Source organism: Spinacia oleracea, chromosome 4 (assembly GCF_020520425.1).
Source record: "Spinacia oleracea cultivar Varoflay chromosome 4, BTI_SOV_V1, whole genome shotgun sequence".
Lineage (NCBI taxonomy): Eukaryota > Viridiplantae > Streptophyta > Magnoliopsida > Caryophyllales > Amaranthaceae > Spinacia > Spinacia oleracea.
In genome coordinates, this window is record NC_079490.1 from 127889174 (window position 1) to 127914664 (window position 25491).

A 25491-nucleotide genomic window follows, 5' to 3' on the forward strand; every position below is an offset into this window, starting at 1 on the left:
TTGTTGAAATTCGAATAATTTAGAATTTGATTTGATTTTCATAATTAATTAGCAATTTAATTAGGAACCTATGATTAAAAACCACCATAAAATTTATTAAAATTGAAAAGGTTTAAAATTTCATAACCTCGATTTGAATCCATGAAAATAAATATAATCGGAAATTAATTTGAATAATAAATTTTTGATTTTTCGCCTAAATTTATGAAATTAATATGAGTTATTAATTTGTCAATAAATTTGAATAATAAAAGTTTTAATTTTTATGAAATTCGTTCAAGAATCTTACACGCACGAAGCAATGGACGGTAAGTGTTACCCTTAAGGGGTGTTGTATAGTGCGGGCATGCGACGACGAGCAAGGGAGCTCGTCGCCCATGCGGTACGATGCAACGAGCAAGGCCATGGCAGATGCGCGCAAGGCAGCAGCGCTGTTATGCGTTGTGTGCTATGTGCACGTGGGCGGAGAGGCGAGAAGCAAGGCAGCGAGCACAAAAGGCCGCGCGCGCGGGCAGGAAGAGCTGGCTCGACCAGCGAGCGCTACCCAACCCAGCGAGGAATGCCTCGCCACAGCGAGCGAGCGTGCTGCGCGCAGGCGTGGCTTGCTCGGCTTGATGCGTCTACGCGTGGCTGCTCGTGTCTTGCGGTACGATCAATTCAAGTGGCAGCCCATGAATGCTGCTGCTTCGAGGCCTCGACGAGGCATGGGCGCAAGCCTATGGGCCTTGTCTTGGCCCGATTAGTTCGTTTTAATTTTAATTTTTCGGTTGAAAACGATTTTAATTAAATTTAAATTCGTCATTTTATTTTTTCTCGGAATTTAATTTTGAATAATTTAATTATTATAAATTTATATATACTAATTATTTTACTAAAATTAAAACCTTGATAAAATTTAAATTAATTAATTTATTTTAACTGAAAATAAAATAAAGGATTCAAATAATAATTCATATTAGCTTTAAATTTTAATTAAATTTGTAAGTTTCCGGTTGGACTAGGAAATACAATTTTATGTTTAAAATTCGTAAAGCATGTAAATTTCTTGGTTTTCGTGGGAGCGTTTTAGTCATAAACTCTTGATTAGGTCTACATTCCTTTAAGGTTAAAACAACTCGATTAGAATTAATAAGGATTGAATAATTTGTAGATTATTGGAAGCCTTGATTAATTGCTGCAAATGTTTATGTGATGCATAATATGTTCTACTAACTTGCTATGTGGGCCATTCATTGATAAATGAATGGGTGAATGGTATATTGTAAATGTACTGTTTTGCAGGTTATGGAAAGTGACTAGTATGGCCCAAATAGGATAGAAAATATGGTTTGCGTACCATTAATTTGAATGTAAAATTGGTCTAATGCACCAAAGTTTTTAATTTAAATATGGTCTGCGTACCATCAAATAGTTGTAATTAGTTTCAATTATAGCTTATCCTATTTGAAGAAAATGGCGCCTCCCATGGTGAAATTCAAGACGGAGTTTCCAATCCATTTTTAAGACGGAGTTTGAAGTTGAAGCTTCAAGATGAAGTCGGGCCATACTAGATCACATTTGTATCTTATGCATGCTTTAAGTTATTTATTGCTTTAAATATGTCTTAATTATGCATGAGATTGTGGCTTGATTATGTTGCATGATTAAGGATTTTAGTTCACTTAAAATCTAACCAACATAGTAAGAGCCTTAAGTTCCAAACTTCAAAAATTGAGTTAAAAGGTGCCATGCTAAAATAACACTTACTTGGATAACCTTTACACCAATCTTAGTAATAGTTTTCTGCCATAGCGAGGTGTTACTTATTGATCCTAAAGGGGTAAGGTACACAAATAATTGTGAGTACATGTTAGTTTTGGTGAAACTCAACGATATAAATAAGGAGTCCTTTTATGTCGTGGCAAATGAGATAGGTTTACCTAATAAGTTCTTAGACGTACCTATCAACCAAGAGTAGTTTCTAGAATATTAGCAAAGGATTTTCTTACCTAAAATATTTTAGAATTGAGTCTAAATACATAATGTGCTTAATTCTTCAATGATTTAAGAGTCTTGGAATCATTTTATTCACACCTGCCGGAACACATAACTTGAATAAAATGCTTAATAAATAATGAATTATGCATGAATGCTAGAATTTAATTTTATTAAGAGAAACGGTGAATGGTTATTTATTTTTTTATTCTTTTTCAATTATAGTTTTAACTATGGCAAACAACAATCAAAACATCATCATGAGTTCTGAGCTTATGATCAAGCTAAACCTAACAAATTTTCTTGAATGGGAAGCTAAACTGGTTGAAGTAGTAAGACTCAATGGATTTGATGTTAGGTTATGATACATATGACAATACATAAATCATGCGGAAAACCTTAATGCCAGGAATAATATTATTTACACATAATCATATAGCATAATTTAGATGCTTACACTTTGTAGCGTGCCTTCCCTAGCTGCGCCCGAACCGAACAAGAACAAGTCTTTAGGACTCCAAGTGTCATCCCGCAGTAGATAGTCCACAGCACGTCCGGAACCGCCTTAAGATTGACCAACGAGAATCGCCCTTAAGGTACTATTATTTTCGGCTAAATAAGGCAAGAGTTTTGACTGATTTTTCTGCTTAAAAATCCTAGCTTTGAATACTTGAAATCTCGTGTATAAATTTGTGAACCTAGGCACATATTTATAGAGTCATGGAAAGGGATTTAGAATCCTATTAGGATACTAATTAGTTTAGTTATAATTCTATTAGAACTCTATTAAACTGATTCTATCTATTAGGATTAGGATTTAATCATAGAACGAATTCTAATAGTTTTAGGATTCGTCTCGAACACAAACTTTGCATGACCACGAGCCTACCACACGACCCGCGCAGGCATTGCGGCCCACACGAGCATGCGTAGCTCGCAGCCCACGAGCGCGCGCGCCATGCCTTGCTGGGCCTGGCGAGGCTTTGGCAGCGTGTGTGTTGGGTGCTTGGGCTTGTTGGACGCGGGCCTGGCTTCGTGCTGGGCCTTCGTCTAGCAAGTCTCGTCCGATGCTAATTCGTACAATGCGCTTCCGATTAAATTCCCGATTCCGGAATTCATTTCCGATACGAACAATATTAAACATTTCCGATTCCGGAATTAATTTCCGTTTCGAACAAATATTTAATATTTCCGTTTCCGGAATTATTTTCCGATTCCGATAATATTTCCGATTCCGAAAATATTTCCGTTTCCGGCAATATTTCAGATTCCGGCAATATTTCCATTTCCGATAATATTTTCCGATACGTACCATGTTTCCGTTTCCGGCAACATCTACGACTTGGATAATATTTATATTTCCGATACGATCCATATTTCCGTTTCCGGCAATATCATCGTTTTCGGAGTATTCATTTCTTGTTTTTTGACGATCTCAGCTCCCACTGAAACCAAGATCCGTCGAATCCGAATATCCATAGATGGAGTACTTAATGCTATTAAATACTTGATCCGTTTACGTACTATTTGTGTGACCCTATGGGTTTAGTCAAGAGTAATCTGTGGATTAATATCATTAATTCCACTTGAACTGAAGCGGCCTCTAGCTAGGCATTCAGCTCACTTGATCTCACTGAATTATTAACTTGTTAATTAATACTGAACCGCATTTATTAGACTTAACATTAAATGCATACTTGGACCAAGGGCATTATTTCCTTCAGTCTCCCACTTGTCCTTAGGGACAAGTGTGCATTTCCTAATTCCTTTGTCTCTCGATGCTTGCTCTTGAACATAAGGTAAGAGTTGTCATCCTTATTATGTCCAGAGGTGTTTCTCGGTTTCAGAGTTCAACTGATCAAATAAACAGATAATCATAGCCTATGATTCATCTGAGAGCGGCCATGCATTTTACAGTTTCTAGCTCTCCGAGTGGCCTTGTACAACTTTCAGCATCTCATCCCGATTTATGGGAGGACAATCCCAATCTTGCGATCTTGAGATTAGACTTCGTTTGATAGGTGATTACCTGAGTGTTGCCTTTATAGCCTCCTTTTACCGTGCGACGGTTGGTCAACGTCAAAGTAAGCAGTTCTCAAACAAGTAATCTCAAATCACTCAGGTATTGAGGATTTAGTGTCTAATAATTTTAATGAAATTTACTTATGACAGATTTTCATCTCTTACAGTAAGGTTTCATAGGTCTGTCCGATACTAGTCTTCCCAAAGTAAGTATCTATGCAAATGATTATGACATTGCCATGTCCACATAGTTCAAGAAACAAAACTACTAGTCATCTTGCATTCTAGTCGTCTAACGTTTTCTATGCGTCCATCTTTATAGAAAACTCCGACCAGGGACCATTTTCAACTTTTGACATTCAAGTTCACTTGATAGACATTTCTTAGTCACAGGACTGGTCCTGACAGTCTATCTTGAATATATCGTCAAATTGAAGAGACTCATCATTTAATACTAAACCAAGATTAAATGGAATATGAAAATACATTTCATATATGATAAATGTTCAACCCCAATGTTTTACAACCATTGGCCTTGAACCCATCTTTAAAACAGTTCATGGAATTCAAAGCTATGCTTGATTTCCAGTGCTACAATGTGAGTGTCGCTTCTCACTTGTTGCATAGGTTTAGTTATCATGCTTTGCCAATCTTAATATCCTTTTCATCGAATGTTCTTCGAGATATGATGATAAGATCTTTTGAGTTTGTTTATTATGTGATCTAGTCTTTCTTACTTCGATAGTGGTTCTACGCATTTTTTCAATGAAGAACCATTAAGTCAACAGACATGTGATCTACCCAAGTTCAGTGAAGAACTCTTTAACATAAACAACCCTGTTTTATTGCTTCTTAGGTAATAAGTACTTTTACTTCAACTGTATAGGTTGCTAGTGATCTTTGTTTGGATTTGCTTATCCAAGCAGTTCACAGATATGTGGAAGACTTTCCATCTGTATCTCAGAACATAGAAATTAATGTTTAATTTCCAATGCAACAACTCATGGTCTTCAATCCATGTTGTCATTTCAAAACACGATGCTCTATAGCTCGTCCTTGTCAATGGTTAACTCCAAAGGGTCTTGCTTGATCCTTTGCCAGTGTTTATGCGTGTAGCATCAATTATTTAGCATATCTTTATTTCCTTGAATCAAGAACTATTCCTATGTACCTTTTCAAGTACCATAAGTTTTTCTTGATCTCAATCTAGTTGATCTTCACTTAGATCAATACAGATTGGTACATGTTCGTTATGCCTAAAGCCATACGATACATTTTTGGCGATCCTCATATTATATCATACATGATAAATTCTTTTGCAGAATTATTCTCAATTAAATTCTATTCATGTAACTTTAGCTCATTCAATTTCAACAGATACTGAATCCAGCTAAATTCTTTGACATATAATATAGGTTTAAGAATCTCACTTGCATCCTTTGATGTTTAACTTAGTAAATGCTTATACATAGTTCAAACATTCTTTACTTAGATTTATTCACATGGGTCGAATATCTCCAATGGAGTCTTTTATGTTTGATTTAGTAAATGCCATTACTTAATATAAAACAATATTATAAGATCTTAAATAGATCTTAATACCCAGTATGTACTAAGTTTCGCCATGGTCCATCATTGATGAATAATTTCAAATCTAAGTTTTATGTACTCCCACTAAACTTCTTATATATTTATAAGAATCATGTATATTTTATGAAACTAAAATACTTATTAGCTTCACTAAAATACAGTTCTAATTCCCAATTGCTTGATAAAATCTGTACTTAGATTTTATAAGCTAGCTTTCTTTTTCAAGCATTTATTTGGATCCACAAATCCTATGACATACCATGTACATAGTTTATTCCAACATTTGATTGAGGAATACGTTTTGTCATCCAATTGCTATATGTACCAATATGCAATTATTGCTTGAATGATAGACTTGAGCATTATGATTATGCATGAGGTTTCAACACAATCCATGTCATGAATTTGCTTGTAACCTTTAGCAACTAATCTAGCTTTGTGTGTGAACACAATTCCATGTTTGATGGTTTCTATCCTTAAAACCAATTTGCAACCAATTGGTGTAAACCATTTTTGCAAATCAACAAAATTTCAATTTTGTCATCAAAACATTGGTTATGTTTTATGGCCTTTAACCATCTAAAACATTTGAGTCTATATATGGCCTCTAACCATTTTAGGGAATCTATATTTCGTCATAGCTTTCTTACAGGTCACAAACCCATTAATCAACATGTTAATAGTTTCACTGCAATTTGTAGGTTTCTTCACTATCTAATAGAAGAATCGCACAGCTTCAGTGACCTGAACTCCATGTTTCATCACTATCTAATAGAAGAATCTCATAGTTTCAGTGACTTGAACTTTATGCCTACTTGGGTATAAAAAAATCAAACAATAGAATATCAACAGCCACTTGAAAGTCCTTTGAATATTCTGTTCTCCTTGAAGCACTTGTAAAGTCTTCTAATTTCTGAAGAACTTCTAAAAGCCTCCGGAATGTCTGTTTATGTTTGTTGTTCGCCTCGAAGACTTTCGAGGTCTATTTTCTCCCACTTGTCATTTTGGAAACGAATCTCCAAAAGGACATTATTTCGAGCAAACAAACATTATGTTCTCAAATTCGTGGTAGAAACAATACCCTTGTGTCTCATTTGAATAAATCACAATGAAACATATATCTATACTTGGGCCTTAGTTTGTCGAATAACAAACACTAAGCTCCCACTGAGTTTAGCAACTGTTTAGATATATAATTTATTGAAAAGATATTCTGAAATTACTTTTCAATAGCTTTGACGAATTTGGTTTAGTTTGGTGGTAGTTGAGCATTTTGTTTTAGAAATTATAGGAAAAGTCTTTATGATTCATCATTGATCGAATCAAGTACTAATTGACTTCGATCATTCCAACTTAGATATGCCATATCTTATGGAGCTAGATCGTGAAATTACAACATACAATCATTGATGATCATTAGAAGTAATCATCAACATGATCTAACCTAGATTTTATGATTTCTTGCCAAGTGGATTTTATACTTCTGAATCTTTGAACTAGCCAAACAGATTCAAACTTATATCACATTGAGTATATAAACCAATATTGACTCAAATCTAGGTGAAATAATAAAGTCATAAAATCTTTCTTTAGCTTTGAACTCTATTGTCTAGGTGTTCTAACAATAGTTCATATCTTTTGTTACTTTCAACAAGTAAGACTAGCTTATCTTGAATGATCTAGAAATCAATCAATTTTCAAAAGTCCATCAAAATAGAGCTTTTGTATGTTAACTTGTTGACATGATCTAAGTAACAATGCCAAAAGATTAGTGGAACTCAAATCAAGAGATTGATTTGAACCTATTAAAGTTCTTATTGTTAAAGAGTTGTTTGTTTTAATCAAGCATATTGACTCAACCCGTAATTGACAATTTTATTCAAATAAACAAACAAACATAGTTTTTGTTTTTGTTGAATGTGAGTCTTTCTGTGTTTGAAGCAGAAATTTAGGTATGCTGATTATTGAACAATATAGCCATTAAGTTCCACCCTTTGAAAGGACTTAAAAAAACTAGATGACCCTACAACTAATGTAGCATTGCCATGCTTCATTTCCCACTTGTAGGCCATTAGTGTAGCCTAGCTTCCATTGTTTGAGTTATTACCGAAGTAAGAACCTCAAGCGGTATATGATACCAAGGAAGTTTGATTGCTAGGTTACTTTTTCTTTAATCATAAACTTATAGGTAGAAACGGAATCGCAAATTCCTTTCATTTGTTCCTTGTTTTCCTATTTCTTGTACCCTTTCTAATAGCCTTTAAGAATTGAATTCTCTAGTGTTGACTTTTATACTTTGTTAGACATGTCCAATGTCATTCCACCAAAGTTCTTACCATTTTATTTATGTTGAATATTTTTTTTCAACTAGATGATCTTACCAGAAGCTTCTAAAGTTCTCTAAGCATCGATCTATTCGAATGTCTAGGGACTAGACTCATTCGAGAATTAAATGGACAAAGATATTAGGTTGTTAACCATTGGTAAAGCTGAGCGTTTAAACTCAATGCTTTATGATCTCAAAACTACACACTACAAGAAATTTACTTTTTCGTAGCGAATATTTAGTACCGAGTATATAATTGCTACTATAAGTTAATAGTGTGTGTTAAATAATATAGACAATTATCCCACTTTATAATCGCTATATTAGCCTTTAATTAATCAAGACAAAAAACTAATTAGATATTATTCCCAGTATATTGTCCTATTTCACAAATTGCGCTCAACTTTTCGTTCAAAACTTTTTCGCTCAAAACTTTTTCGCTCAAAAATTTTCAGTTCCCTCCACTGCCTTCCATCTTCTCAAATTAGGGTTAAGATCAGTCTTCTCTCATCCTCCATAGGTGACACCAGTTGATACCAAAATCTTGAACTCGAAGCGCGGGATTCTAGGAGAGGGTGTGAATAATTCACGCAAACATTGGTCGGGTTTTTCATCCTGGATTATTAAACTGATTTCACGAAAATCCATTGCAGCTGTTTCATCACAAGTTCAAGATTTTCCTCTTTTATTTTAATTCTTTTCGAATTTTGGTTTAATTTTCCTAATTATTTTCGAAATTTGTGAATTTTCCCAATCCGGTATTCCTTTTCAAAATTTGGTTGATTTTTCCTAATGCTTTTCGATATATGAATGATAATTACATATTAATTCGGTTTCCTTTGTCATCGCTTCTCTCCTGCCCTCAAATTGATCCGTTAATTTCACGAATTTCCAGGTGATTTCCCTCTTTTATATTCCAATTATTTTCGAATTTTGGTTGTATTTTCCTATTTCTTTTCGAATTTTGGTTAAATATCCATATTTTTGTTCAAATTTCGGTTGAGATTTCATCCTCTGGTTCATCTTGAATTGCTTTTACAGTTTGGGTTCAGTACCATGATTTGTCGTGGTTAGTTTTGTTGTTTCCTTAATTGTTGACACCTCTCATGATGATATACCCAATGGGAGCATAGGTCTTAATTCTGTTCAACGGAATTATCTGCGGGTTTCAATTGGCGTTTCGATTCCTGTAAGAAGGTTGGGTGGTTTATCTTCTAGTTGATGATCTTGAAACTTTTGCTTGACTCCTTTTCATTTTCCCTTGTTTGTAGATTTGTACCTCCTCGAGATTTTATACTTGCAGTGCTTACTATTGAATTGGGCTATTTATCAAGAGCAAAAGCAAGAGAAGAACAAGTGTGTTCATTTTCCATTTTGTATTGCTGGTTATTGTTTTAAATCAGATATGTGTACTTTTAGAAAAAGGTGATTGCTAATTGGTCACTCGATGCTTCCATTTTGTTTGTTGTTGTCTCTAGAACTACGTAATCTACTTAACCCGTTACCTCTATGCATATTGATTCTGGGGCCGTACAGTTTGTTTCTATGAACTCTGATTTTTTTTGTTGGTTATCAGGTTGATGCCATTGTTGTAACTCAGACCAGGCAAGTTTATTTTATTTAAATTTTGTGTTTCCTGCTTTAGTTTGTGTGTGTATAACTGTATATATATGCGTGGAAAATTCTTTGCATGCGTGAATCCTTTGGTGCTGCACTGCTGCATCAGCTGTAGCTGACTAGCTGAACAACACTGACATCAGGAGAATGGAAATTCAAATAGATATATCTTTTTATTTATAGATAGTATTGGCCCCTTTCGTATTTTTTTTACAGTTGTTATCCAAACCCAAATTCCTAACCCCGACAAGATTTTTAACAGTCATTTATATCAAAACTAAAGGAAACATTCCTAATTTCCAAATAGCACTCAGACATTCGGCTGATCCATCCTCCTTATCTTTATTGCCTTTATATAACACAAACTTGCAGTCAATCTAACAGGTCTCTAATATCTCTAGTCTAGCAACCGATTGCTAATCTGAGGTAGACTTTAACTATGGTGTTACTTGACTCTTATACTAGTGTTCGACTGTGTACACGTCTGAGTGTTACAACTCACAATTGGCCAGTTATGGAACTTTTGTGGTTTTAGTTTAGAATGACATGTCGTGTGTCCCCATATTGGAATGTCAAGCATATGGCACGGGTATCTTTGCTTAGCTAAAGGTTTTTGAGTATCATAGCTCCAAAGAACGGGTTAAAATCGCACATACGTTTGTAGCAAAACATTCCCTCTTCTAGTTAGATTTTTTTCTTCAAAATGCACATACATTTGTAAAAAGGGATGAGGTTATCCATACCTGTAATCGTACTGAGTTCTTGCATTCCAAATGTGCTTAGCTATAAGATAATTCTTGAATATATGATCTCAACTGTCTTCATTTTATACGGAGAAAATGACATGGTGTGATTCTACATTCCCTCTTCTAGTTAGATTTTTTTCTTCAAAACAAGTGCATTATTAATCAATTTCTAGCAAAACATATTTTCTTTAGGCGTAATCTCCACACTCTGAAGATTTGACTTAAACCTCTGATCCCCTTTTAACTATGAGGTCTAAGCTTGGTCATTGGAGGATAAAGACCAGTATCCTAATTTGAAATATCATCAACTTTGTTCAACATTAGCAGTTTATCTTCATAGCTGTTAGCTGGAATATCCATGGAAAGAATCTATAGGCCATCTTTTCTTGAGACCACTGGAAGACCATGTTCAAAATTTGCTTCTTTCATAGAGAGCAAGTCGTGCTTCTCTTTCCTCTTAACAATTTGTTTGATGACTTACTTTCTGCAGGTTCTGAGTACCTAGGCAATGACTTTCTTTTCACAGTCAACTAGGTTGTTGTTGAGGGACAGGAAAAGTAAGATAGTGAAAGGGGGATAATGTCAGCGGACACATACATTAGTTTTGAGGCAGCTGGTGGAAGTGGGATAAAGGTATTGTCTCCAATTCTTTGTACTCGAGCTTGAACTTATATTGCAAGAACTTGATTACTAATCAAGTGATTGTTATCTGTCTTCAGTGTGTTCAGATCTGCTAATATTATGAGATTGTAGAAGCATTGATGGAGAAATGATTGTATCTTAATGTGATTTTCAAATAATCAATCAGCGTGAATCAGCTAGCAGCAACCTGTTTAAACAAAAAGAATTCCATTTGAAGGAACTTGGTATAGGTGGTCTGGGTACAGTGTTTGCAGATATATTTCGAAGAGCTTTTGCCTCCAGGGTTTTCCCCTCCACATGTTACTAGCAAGTAATATCTTAGCTTTAGTTGATATGTCTTTGAAATATTTATATTATGAATTACTCATCTGTATTTTGCTTTGGTTACTGTAGATTGGGAATCAAACATGTTAAAGGAATGCTTCTTTTTAGGCCTCCTGGTACTGGCAAGACTCTGATGGCACGTCAAATAGGAAAGATGTTGAATGGAAAGGATCCAAAGGTATATGTAATTAACCTTTGCGGGCTGCTTATTTTTCGAGATAACGGGTTTGACAGCTACATAACTACAAATTGTTATTGTCATTTAATTTTTTTTTCTTTGACTAAAATCTTTGAGACATATTTCTGGAGTTCGTATTGGTTCCGAGTAAACAAGATCTGTTAATTGGTCATTGGGCATGATTACATGTTTTGCATTTACCTTTGATGTTGGAGGGAGAGTTTGGGTTCTTTACCATGATTTGTTGTGGTTAGTTTTGTTGTTTCCTTAATTATTGACACTTCTCATGATGATATGCACACCTTAAATTAGCTATAAGTTAGTTAGAATTATACAAAGTTTGACAATACTTTATCTAAACTATCAATGTGAGGTCAAATTCAATGTATCTCCTTCTTAAGTTAGTGTTTTTGGGTGTGTTGACTGCTTCAGGATCTCCCAACCAGCTTGTCCTTCTTATTCTCGAATGGATCTGAATCAGATCAAACATGTAGCTCGAGCTTCTGGATCAGCCGCCAGCTAGAAGCTAGCTGTTGGATCTTCCACAAGCTAGTTGTTGCTGCTGCTGTCTGCTAGCTAGGTGTTGCTGCTGTCAGCTAGCTACTACTGCTGCTTTCAGCTAGGTGATGCTCTGCTGCCTGCCAGCCAGGTCAAGTTATTGTTATTGCTCTTCACAAAGTCTTAACAAATTTGAACTTGCAAATTTAAAGAATGGCTCCTATGTGTGAGAGCTCTATTGTATGTTCAAATAACAACGTTGGAAAAGCGTCTGCATCTTTTGTGCCTTTTTAACATAATTCTATGGTATTGTGGCATTGGACAGAGATGCTCTGAAGCCTGCTGCCACTAAAGCTCCAGCCAACATCTGCGCTGAACTGGTTATGAGAGAAGCAGCAAGGCCTGTTGTTGTTGCTGATAACCCCAACCTACTAATCTCAAGAAGGTTCCTGCTGGAGTTAATAGTATAAACAACTACTACTGTGCTGACGGTCATAACACTGGAAATTTCATCACGGTATGACTGCAACAACATCTACTTTTTCTTTTCCCCGTCTAAAATCTTATGCACATAATTATAACCAAATTCCCTTGGTACTTACTATTAGTTTTAACTCTTTGATTAGATAAGATTCTAAAAAGAGGGGGAATTCTTATTTACGTAAGCATTATAGTGTGACCTTATTATTATCATGCATACTTGGGATGTTCAATCAGGGTTCCTTATGGGGGGAAATAGTTGAAAATGCGTGTCATAAAAGCATTGAGCAATATGGAAAGTTGAATATTCTAGAGCTTCTTCATTGCTGAAAATTATTTTCTGACTTTGAAAATTATTTATGTTTAAGAAATTGAATCATGAGGGATTTCTGGTGAGGTCTAAGTACCATTCTTTCTCTCCTCTTATTGATTCAGTCTAATTGACTTGTGCTCCGTATTTGTTATTGTTAGATTAGTTACAAGTAGTTGGTTTTTGTTAATGAACTATGCTATTCGTCTGCCTGAATCTCAGACCAACTTGTCTTCAGCATTTGAGCGGTGATCCCCTACTTGTAACTGTGGTAGAAATGCTGCTCTATACGAAATCACCTCTAAATATATTCATTATTTTGTGAAGTTGTTGCTGATGAATGATAGATAATTAAAATAAACTGTTATTTATCATGGATTTCTCATACTAATACATTGACCTTTACTTCCTATATTAAGATTATGGAATTACCCTTTATTTTCCATTATTCAACTCTATATTAGTTTTCTACTTTCTTTATTGAAATTCTGCCCTTTTTTTGAGTGGCTTGCTATTTGTATTGTATGTTGCAATGTATTAATTGTAGAGAAATATTTTCTTACTAGTGATATTAATTATCGTACATTTTTTGGACTTGCAGATAACTCTTTATTTGGCAACGATGAAGTCTTACTTATTTGGGGAAGCACATGAAGTTATCGACTTATTAGTTATTTTGTTGTTACATTGTAGTAGTTGATTAGTTGTTTATCTTGCCATTTGCAAATTATTAAACAACATTTTGTTAAGTTTTTAAGACTATTAGACAATTATATATCACCTATGTAATGACTTATGATTTACTCTATATGAGTTATTTATTTATGATATTATTTTTTATCTTATAATTATCTAGGATTTTAAATTTATATTCATGTATAATTATAATTGTCAACATGCTTGATAGCGGCAACTTTTGACAAGCCTAAGTATTTTGTAGCGATTATAATCGCTGCTATAGACTGTCAATCTGGATTGTTATCCAAGCAAATGTATCAATTACGAAATTAATAGTATCACTTAAATTTGCAACAATAAATAACCTATGGCAGTGATTATAATCGATACGATTGGTATCTAATAGCAGCTATTGCATTCCCTACTATAGCTACCAACAACATCGATTCTTTTGCCGCTAAAACTAATATATTTGGCATGTGAAATAAGGGAATTGTAATGATTATAATCTCTACCATAAGCGATACTATTATATATATAGTATTTCGTAACGATTATTTTGGTCTACCCCATTGAACGTAATAATCGCTACTAAAGGCTACAACAACGGTGGCTATCGCCTCGAATAGCTAATTGCTGGGGAATGTTTTCGTAGCGAATATATTCGCTATTATAGACCAAAATAATCACCACGAAAACCCTTTTTTCTTGTAGTGACATTGTATTTTGAATTCACAAGCACCAATCGGTTTGCCATTCGACTTTGATACTCGAAAACAACCATAAAAGTCGCTAAAAGAAACGTACATTTTAAATCTCTCATTTCCTTGAATCATTCTTGGATTCACTACCAATCGAGGAAATTTACTGTTACCTTTCTAAAAGGATTTACTGCAGTGCAAGATATTTATTTATAAACAATAATTAAAACATACATTGAAGCATGCAAAGTCTAAACATTTATCATGAATAATAACTTGAAATTAAAGCAATCATGCAATTTAAACAAGTTATTAACATTTTATTCGAATTTATTGTTCCGGCAGGTGTGAATAAAATGATTCCAAGACCCTATAACCATTGAAGAATTAAGCACATTATGTATTTAGACTCAATTCTAAAATCTTTTAGGTAAGAAAAAGCCTTTTGCTAATAGTCTAGAAACTACTCTTGGTTGATAGGTACGTCTAAGAACTTATTTGGTAAACCTATCGATTTTGCCACGACATAAAAGGACTCCTTACTTATATCGTTGAGTTTCACCAAAACTAACATGTACTCACAATTATTTGTGTACCTTACCCCTTTAGGATCAATAAGTAACACCTTGCTGAGCGTAAAACTATTACTAGATTGATGTAAAGGTTATCCAAGTAAGTGTTATTTTGGCATGGCACCTTTTAACTCAATTTTTAAGTTTGGTACTTAAGGCGCTTACTATGTTGGTTAGATTTTAAGTGAACTAAAATCCTTAATCATGCAACATAATCAAGCCACAATCTCATGCATATTTAAGACATATTTAAAAGCAATAAATAACTTAAAGCATGCATAAGATAAATGTGATCTAGTATGGCCCGACTTCATCTTGAAGCTTCAACTTCAAAGTCCGTCTTGAAAATGGATTGGAAACTTCGTCTTGAATTTCACCGTGGGAGGCGCCATTTTCTTAAAACAGGATAAGCTATAATTAAACTAATTACAACTATTTGATGGTACGCAGACCATATTTGAATTGAAAAATAAACTTTGGTGAATTAGACCAATTACATTCAAATTAATGGTACGCAGACCATATTTTCTATCCTATTTGGGCCATACTAGTCACTTCATAACCTACAAAACAGTACATATACAATATATACCATTCACCCATTCATTATCATGAATGGCCCACATAGCTGGTTGGTAAAATACGTTATGCATCACATAAATATTTGCAGCAATTAATCAAGGGCACCAATAATCTACCAATTATTCAGTCCTTATTAATTCTAATCAAGTTGTTTAACCTTAAAGGATTTGTAGACCTAATCAAGAGTTTATGACTAAAATTGCTCCCACTTAAACCAATAACTTTATATGCTTTACTAATTTTAAACATAAAAATGTATTTCTAGTCTAACCGGAAACATACAAGTTTAATCAAAATTTAAAGCTCATGTAATATTATAATCAAATCCATTTATTTAATTTATTTTTCAGTTGAATTAAATGAATTTAAATTAATTCAAGGTTTAATTTTAGTAAAATAATTAGTATAAATTGAAATTTATAATAATTATAATATTCAAAATTAAATCCCAAGAAAACAATTTAAATTATTAATTTCAAAATTAATTAAAATTATTTTCGAACTGAAAATTTCAAATTAAAATTCAAAACGACTCAATCGTAACACGACGAGCACTTGGACTTGCGCCCAAGCCCCATCGAGTGCACGACCGATCGCTCGCCCATGGCACATCGCAGCAGCAGCAGCCACGCGCAAACGAAGCAAGCCAAGCCACGCTTGCGCGCAGCCTGCTCGCCCGCATGCATCGCAGCAGCTACCGAAGGAGTGCTCGCTCGCTAGGCGCAAGCAAGCCCTCGTGGCGAGGCAGCGCTCGTTGGTGCGCAGTGCAGCGATCGCTGGGCGACCCAGCTCTCGCCCTCGCGCGCGCGCCTCGTCCTTTGCCACGCCCATCGCCCATCGCCCATCCACACAGCACACACGCCCAGGATGCCTTGCCTCGCGCGCGCGCCATGTGCTTGGTTGCTCGCTGCATTCGTACCGCACGGGCGACGAGCTCCCTTGCTCGTCGTCGCGTGCCCGCACTATACAACACCCCTTAAGGGTAACACGTAGCTTCCATTGCTTTGTGCGTGCAACTTTTATGGGCGTTTTTCAAAAAAAATTTAAAATTTTTTATTTCAAAATTAATGACAAATTAATAAAACATATTAATTTCATATTTTTAGGGCGAAAAATCGAAAATTTATTAATCATTTAATTCCCGATTAACATGGATTCAAATCTAGATCATAAAAATTTAAAATTTAACATAAATTAACAATTTTTATGGTGTTTTTTAATCATGGATACCTAATTAAATTATTAATTAATTATGAAAAACAAATCAATTCTAAATTATTCGAATTTCAACAAATTAATCATAATTACAAATTAGGTTGTATAATTAACAAGTCTAGGCATTCAAAATTGTTAAACATATACTGTAGGTCAATCAAAAACTCAAGATTTATCAACAAGAATCGCAAATATTCAATTTAACATCTTAAATTTACAAACTTTTGCGTTCGAAAAACTAAAACCTCCGAAAAGTCATAGTTAGGCTTCGAATTTGGGAATTCTGGGTTCGGCCGAAAAACACTGTTTTTGTCAAAATTTTAGAATGCCTTTTACATGCGGAATTGACACAAAAATCACTCGATTTGGTTGAGTAACGAAGAAACTGCCGAAAAACTGCGTACATATAATTAAATAAACGCAATTTCCAATTAATTAATAATTACGAAAATTAATCACCCCTTTTAATTCTTTGCAAATTTGTAAAATTTAACCATGTCATGCAATTTAGATTATGAAAATAATAAGAGGCTCGTGATACCACTGTTAGGTTATGATACATATGACAATACATAAATCATGCGGAAAACCTTAATGCCAGGAAACATATTATTTACACATAATCATATAGCATAATTTAGATGCATACACTTTGTAGCGTGCCTTCGCTAGCTGCGCCCGAACCGAACAAGAACAAGTCTATAGTTCTCCAAGTGTCGTCCCTAGGCACATATTTATAGAGTCATGGAAAGGGATTTAGAATCCTATTAGGATACTAATTAGTTTAGTTATAATTCTACTAGAACTCTATTAAACCGATTCTATCTATTAGGATTAGGATTTAATCATAGAACGAATTCTAATAGTTTTAGGATTCGTCTCGAACACAAACGTCGTATGACCACGAGCCTACCACACAACCCGCCCAGGCCTTGCGGCCCACACGAGCATGCGTAGCTCGCAGCCCGCGATCGCGCGCGCCATGCCTTGCTGGGCCTGGCGAGGCTTTGGCAGCTTGTGTGTTGGGCGCTTGAGCTTGCTGGACGCGGGCCTGGCTTCGTGCTGGGACTTCGTCTAGCAAGTCTCGTCCGATGCTAATTCGTACGATGCGCTTCCGATTAAATTCCCGATTCCGGAATTCATTTCCGATAAGAATAATATTTAACATTTCCGATTCCGGAATTAATTTCCGTTTCGAAAAATATTTATTTTCCGATTCCGATTATATTTCCGATTCCGACAATATTTCCGTTTCCGACAATATTTCAGATTCCGGCAATATTTCCATTTCTGATAATATTTTCCGATACGTACCATGTTTCCGTTTCCGGCAACATCTACGACTTGGATAATATTTATATTTCCGATACGATCCATATTTCCGTTTCCGGCAATATCATCGTTTCCGGAGTATTCATTTCTTGCTTTTTGACGATCTTAGCTCCCACTGAAACCAAGATCCGTCGATTCCGAATATCCATAGATGGAGTATTTAATGCCATTAAATACTTGATCCGTTTACGTACTATTTGTGTGACCCTACGGGTTCATTCAAAAGTAAGTTGTGGATTAATATCGTTAATCCACTTGAACTGAAGCGGCCTCTAGCTAGGCATTCAGCTCACTTGATCTCACTGAATTATTAACTTGTTAATTAATACTGAACCGCATTTACTAGACTTAACATTAAATGCATACTTGGACCAAGGGCATTATTTCCTTCATTTGAGTATGTACTGTTCAATCCCATGCCAAGCTACTATGCCAGAGACATGACCCCTGAAAGACATGTCGCCTGGGATGCGGATCTCAAGAAGGTTATGAGTCTCATGCTGAACAACATCCCTGATGAATGGGCTAGGAGGTTTGTAGCTTACGAACCTTTTACGCTCATCAAGAATCTGAGGGATATCTATCGTGGAAACACGGAGGGCAGAGACCTAAATGTCCATGAGTTGATCGAATCAATGTCTGGTCTGAAGGTTAGTTCTCATAACAGATGTTTTAGGATGGAAGTCCACGAAACTCATGTTCAGGTCCTTCGCACAAAACAAAGGGTTGGTGTTCCACTAAGGTTCCATGTAGACCTTATGATTTCATTATTTGATCGCCTAAGTCTATTAGGAACACCAATAAGCGAAAGGATGGCAGTATCTATCTTGCTCAATTCACTCCACAGTGGGTTTGGTCAATTAAAGCAGCTATACCTGAGTGAACCAAGAAAAGAAACAGTTGCAGAGTTTGTTCACCTGGTCAAAAAAGCTGAGATAATACTCGACTGTGAAGCCAAGGATTTAATCAAGGCTAAAGGGAGACCCTTCAAGAAAGGTGGAAAGTCCAAGGGCAATGCTGAGTCAGTTCCCAGAAAGAAGACAAAGCAGGACAAGTCCACATCAACCTGTCTTTATTGTGATGGAATTGGCCATTACAAAAGAGAATGTCCAAATCTTAAGGAAGATCAGAAGAACGAAAAGGTCGTTCCATCTTCAGGTATTTTCGTTATAGACTGTATACTTGCAAATTCAACTTCTTGGGCATTAGATACAGGTTGTGGCTCACACTTATGTTCCAATTCACATGGACTAAGAAGAAGTAGAAAGTTAAGCAAGGGTGAAGTCGACCTACGAGTGGGAAATGGAGCACGGATTGCTGCATTAGCTGTAGGAACTTATTATTTATCGTTTCCCTCTAGGCTAGTTTTGGAACTGGAAGAATGTTTCCATGTTCCAAGTCTTACTAAAAACATTATTTCTGTTTCTTGCTTAGATGCTAAGGGATTTTCCTTTTTAATAAAAGACAATAGTTGCTCGTTTTATTTCAAAGAGATGTTTTATGGATCTGCTAGATTAGTCAATGGACTTTATTTATTAGATCACGACAAACAAGTTTATAACATAAAAACCAAAAAGGCCAAAAAGAATGATGCAGATCTCACCTATTTGTGGCATTGTCGATTAGGCCATATTAACATGAAGCGCATAGAAAGACTTCAAAAGGAAGGTTACAGGCAAGTCCATGGTGTGGATTACGATGAAACCTTTTTTACCAGTTGCAATGCTAAAGTCTATTCGGATAATGTTAGCAATCGCTGCTTATTACGATTACGAAATATGGCAGATGGATGTCAAAATAGCTTTCTTAAATGGCGTTTTAACAGAAACTGTGTTTATGACACAGCTTGAGGGTTTTGAGGATCCAAAGAATGCTAAAAAGGTATGCAAGCTTAAGAAATCCATTTACGGATTGAAGCAAGCATCAAGGAGCTGGAATATACGTTTGATGAAGCAGTCAGTGACTTTGGCTTCGTTAAGAACGCAGACGAATCTTGTGTATACAAGAAGGTCAGTGGGAGAAAAATTTCTTTTCTGGTATTATATGTCGACGACATATTAGTTATCGGAAATGACATTCCTATGTTGAACTCTGTCAAGATTTGGCTTGGGAAATGTTTTTCGATGAAGGATCTAGGAGAAGCACAGTACATACTGAGCATCAAGATTTACAGAGATAGATCTAAAAGGATGATTAGACTTAGTCAAAGAACTTATATCAATAAGGTGCTTGAAAGGTTCAATATGGCAGACTCCAAGCGAGGCTACCTACCCATGTCTCATGGAATGACTCTAAGCAAGACTCAGTGCCCAAAAACACTAGATGAGCGTAGACGAATGAGTGGGATTCCATATGCATCATTGATTGGTTCAATAATGTATGTTATGATATGTACACGCCCGGATGTTGCGTACGCACTCAGTGCTACGAGCAGATACTAGTCAGACCTAGGAGATGCACATTGTACTGCTGCCAAGAATATTCTGGAGTACCTGAAAAGGCACAAAGATGATTTCCTGGTCTATGGTGGAGATGATGAATTAATTGTTAAAGGTTATACGGACGCAAGTTTCCAAACCGACAAGGATGATTTCAGATCACAGTCAGGGTTTGTCTTCTGCCTCAACGGAGGTGCAGTAAGCTGGAAAAGTGCTAAGCAAAGCACCATTGCGGATTCTACAACTCAAGCGGAGTACATTGTTGCACATGAAGCAGCAAAGGAAGCTATTTGGCTAAGGAAATTCATAGGTGAACTTGGTGTAGTCCCCTCCATTAAAGGACCAATAGCTCTATATTGTGACAATAACGGAGCTATTGCACAAGCAAAGGAGCCTAGACACCACCAGAGAGTCAAGCATATACTTCGTAGATTTCACCTACTACGAGAGTTCGTTGAAAGAAAAGATGTCGAGATAAGGAAGATTGAAACTGACGACAACATCTCAGATCCATTAACTAAACCTCTGCCGCAAGCGAAGTACAACTCGCACACTGCAGCTATGGGAATCAAGCATGTTGGTGTAGGGGAATATAGTTAAACATAATAACATGTGCGGAACAATCCCCAAAGCCAGGAAGCATGTATAAAGAACAGATTTACATTCGAAGCGTGTTTTCCACAATAATATGTCAACGAACACGAACAAAGAACTCCACTTGTCGTTCCTCTACTTGGTTCACCGACACGTTCAGATCCGTCTTGATTATCGTAGCTTAGACAATCGATCAAGATACTTTGCCTTTTTGGGATGAACACACTATGGAGGCACAGAGAGAATTAGGGTTCTCTGTTTTCTCCTAGGGTTGTGTGTTAGGTTATGATACATATGACAATTCATAAATCATGCGGAAAAACCATAAAGCCAGGAAATCATATTATTTACACATAATCATTTAGCATAGTTTAGAGGCATACACTTTGTTGCGTGCCTTCCCTAGCTGCGCCCGAACCGAACAAGAACAAGTCTTTAGGACTCCAAATGTCGTCCCTCCGTAGATATTCCACAGCACGTCCGGATCCGCCTTAAGCTTGACCAACTAGAATCGCCCTTAAGGTACTTAGAATTTTCGGCTAATGTAGGCAATTATATGACTGAATTTTTGCTCTCAAAAATCACTTTGAATACTTGAATCGTATATACAAATAATGACCCTAGGCCCTTATTTATAGAGGTATGGAAAAGGAATTGTAATCCTACTAGGATGTGGATTTGTTAATTAGAACTTTATTAGGATTCTAAATAACAAAGCAAATCTAATAGGATTAGGATTTTAATCTTCGCACGAATCCTAATAGGATTAGGATTTCCCGCACACGCATCGTACAAGCCGGGCACCCGCGCAGGCCTTGCGGCCCACGACAAGCGCACAACCCATGTGCGGTGCTGCGCGCGCGCGCGCCCTTGGCTGAGCCTGGCCTTGCGCTGGGCCTGGTCGAGGCGTGCGTTGCTGCGTGCGGCTCGCTGGGCGATGGCCTGGCTTCGTGCTGGGCCTTCGTCTAGCGGGCCTCGTCCGATGCTAATTCGTACGATACGCTTCCGATTAAATTCCCGATTCCGGAATTCATTTCCGATACGAACAACATTTAATATTTCCGATTCCGGAATTAATTTCCGTTTCGAACAAATATTTAATATTTCCGTTTCCGGGATTATTTTCCGATTCCGATAATATTTCCGATTCTGACAATATTTCCGTTTCCGGCAATATTTCCGATTCCGACAATATTTCCATTTCCGATAATATTTTCCGATACGTACCATGTTTCCGTTTCCGGCAACATCTACGACTTGGATAATATTTATATTTCCGATACGATCCATATTTCCGTTTCCGGCAATATCATCGTTTCCGGAGTATTCATTTCTTGCCTGTGACGATTTCAGCTCCCACTGAAACCAAGATCCGTCGATTCCGAATCTCCATAGATAGAGTATTTAATGCCATTAAATACTTGATCCGTTTACGTACTATTTGTGTGACCCTACGGGTTCAGTCAAGAGTAAGCTGTGGATTAATATCATTAATTCCACTTGAACTGAAGCGACCTCTAGCTAGGCATTCAGCTCACTTGATCTCACTGAATTATTAACTTGTTAATTAATACTGAACCGCATTTATTAGAATTAATATTATATGCATACTTGGACCAAGGGCACTATTTCCTTCAGTCTCCCACTTGTCCTTAGGGACAAGTGTGCATTTCCTAATTCGTTTGTCGCTCGATGCTTGCTCTTGAACATAAGGTATGAGTTGTCATCCTTATTATGTCCAGAGGTGTTCCTCGGTTTCAGAGTTCAACTGATCAAATAAACAGATAATCATAGCCTATGATTCATCCGAGCACGGCCATGCATTTCACAGTTTCTAGCTCTCCGAGTGGCCTTGTACAACTTTTAAGCATCTCATCCCGATTTATGGGAGGACAATCCCAATCTTGCGATCTTGAGATTAGACTTCGTTTGATAGGTGATTACCTGAGCGTTGCCTTTATAGCCTCCTTTTACGGTGCGACGGTTGGTCAACGTCAAAGCAACCAGTTCTCAAAAAAGTAATCTCAAATCACTCAGGTATTGAGGATTTAGTGTCTAATAATTTTAATGAAATTTACTTATGACAGATTTTCATCTCTTACAGTAAAGTTTCATAGGTCTTGTCCGATACTAGTCTTCCCAAAGTAAGTATCTATGCAAATGATTATGACATTGCCATGTCCACATAGTTCAAGAAACAGAACTACTAGTCATCTTGCATTCTAATCGTCTAACGTTTTCTATGCGTCCAATTTTATAGAAAACTCCGACTAGGGACCATTTTCAACTTTTGACATTCAAGTTCACTTGATAGACATTTCTTAGTCACAGGACTGGTCCTGACAGTCTATCTTGAATATATCGTCAAATTGAAGGGACTCATCATTTAACAAACCACAAATTAAATGGAAAAATGAATTCTTTTCATTTATTGTGAATGATTAACCAATAATGTTTTACAAAGATTTAAACTCTAAAACTTTAAAACATTAAACAGGGATATCAAAGCCATTCTCCAATATGCTTGATTCCCATAGCTGCAGTGTGCGAGTTGTGCTTCGCCTGCGGCAGCGGTTTAGTCAATGGATCTGATATGTTGTCATCAGTTCCAATCTTGTTTATCTCGACTTCTTTTCTTTCAACGAACTCTCGTAGAAGGTGAAATCTACGAAGTACATGCTTGACTCTCTGGTGGTGTCTAGGCTCCTTTGCCTGTGCAATAGCTCCGCTATTATCACAATACAGGGCTATTGGTCCTTTAATGGAGAGGACTACACCAAGTTCACCTATGAACTTCCTTAGCCATATAGCTTCCTTTGCTGCTTCATGTGCAGCAATGTACTCCGCTTCAGTTGTAGAATCCGCAATGGTGCTTTGCTTAGCACTTTTCCAGCTTACTGCACCTCCGTTGAGGCAGAAGACAAACCCAGACTGTGATCTGAAATCATCTTTGTCGGTTTGGAAACTTGCGTCAGTATAGCCTTTAACAATTAATTCATCATCTCCACCATAGACCAGGAAGTCATCTTTGTGCCTTTTCAGGTACTTCAGAATATTCTTGGCAGCAGTCCAATGCGCCTCTCCTGGGTCTGACTGGTATCTGCTCGTAGCACTGAGTGCGTACGCAAAATCCGGGCGTGTACATATCATAGCATACATTATTGAACCAATCAATGATGCATATGGAATCCCATTCATTCGTCTACGCTCATCAAGTGTTTTTGGGCACTGAGTCTTGCTTAGAGTTATTCCATGAGACATGGGTAGGTAGCCTCGCTTGGAGTCTGCCATCTTGAACCTATCAAGCACCTTATTGATATAAGTGCTTTGACTAAGTCCAATCATCTTTTTATATCTATCTATGTAAATCTTGATGCCCAGTATGTACTGTGCTTCTCCTAGATCTTTCATCGAAAAACATTTCCCAAGCCAAATCTTGACAGAGTTCAACATAGGAATGTCATTTCCGATAAGTAATATGTCGTCGACATATAATACTAGGAAAGCAATTTTGCTCCCACTGACCTTCTTGTATACACAAGATTCGTCTGCGTTCTTGATGAAACCAAAGTCACTGACTGCTTCATCAAAACGTATATTCCAGCTCCTGGATGCCTGCTTCAATCCGTAGATTGACTTCTTTAGCTTGCATACCTTTTTAGCATTCTTTGGATCCTCAAAACCTTCAGGCTGTGTCATAAACACAGTTTCTGTTAAAACGCCGTTTAAGAAAGCAGTTTTGACATCCATCTGCCATATTTCGTAATCGTAATATGCAGCGATTGCTAACATTATCCGAATAGACTTTAGCATTGCAACTGGTGAAAAGGTTTCATCGTAATCCACACCGTGGACTTGCCTGTAACCTTTTGCAACCAATCTAGCTTTGAAAACTTCAAGTTTCCCATCCTTGTCCTTTTTCAGTTTGAAAACCCATTTGCTTCCAATGGCTTGGTAGCCATCTGGCAAATTGACCAAATCCCATACTTGGTTTTCAGACATGGAGTCTAATTCAGATTGCATGGCTTCTTGCCATTGCTTGGAGCTAGGGCTCGTCATAGCTTGTTTGTAAGTCGCAGGTTCATCACTTTCAAGTAATAGAACGTCATAGCTCTCGTTCGTCAAAATACCTAAGTACCTTTCCGGTTGAGATCTATATCTTTGCGATCTACGCGGGGTAACATTTCTAGATTGACCATGATTCTCACCAGATTCTTCTAAAGATCTCTGAGTTTCATCCTGAATGTCATCTTGAGCATTCTCTAGAGTTTGTTGTTCGACTCGAATTTCTTCGAGGTCTACTTTTCTCCCACTTGTCATTTTGGAAATGTGATCTTTCTCCAAAAAGACACCATCTCGAGCAACAAACACCTTGTTCTCAGATGTATTGTAGAAGTAATACCCCTTTGTTTCCTTTGGATAGCCCACAAGGATACATTTGTCAGATTTTGGATGAAGTTTGTCTGAAATTAATCGTTTGACGTATACTTCACATCCCCAAATCTTAAGAAAAGACACATTTGGAGGCTTTCCAAACCATAATTCATATGGAGTCTTTTCGACAGCTTTAGACGGAGCTCTATTTATAGTGAGTGCAGCTGTATTTAGTGCATGTCCCCAAAATTCTAATGGAAGTTTGGCCTGACCCATCATTGACCTGACCATGTCTAGC

General features: G+C 36.6%; 1 long non-coding RNA gene across 2 annotated transcripts; it reads left to right on the plus strand.

The window, feature by feature from the left end:
* Nucleotides 1–11339: 11339 nt before the first annotated feature.
* LOC130459751 (uncharacterized) lies at nt 11340–13384 on the plus strand. Of its 2 annotated transcripts, none has more exons than XR_008919346.1 (4): nt 11340–11419; nt 11852–12068; nt 12243–12434; nt 13309–13384. It is a non-coding gene; the product is annotated as an uncharacterized lncRNA (long non-coding RNA). The 2 variants fall into 2 exon arrangements; XR_008919347.1 differs by having other exon boundaries at nt 11852–12042.
* The last annotated feature ends 12107 nt before the right edge of the window (nt 13385–25491 follow it).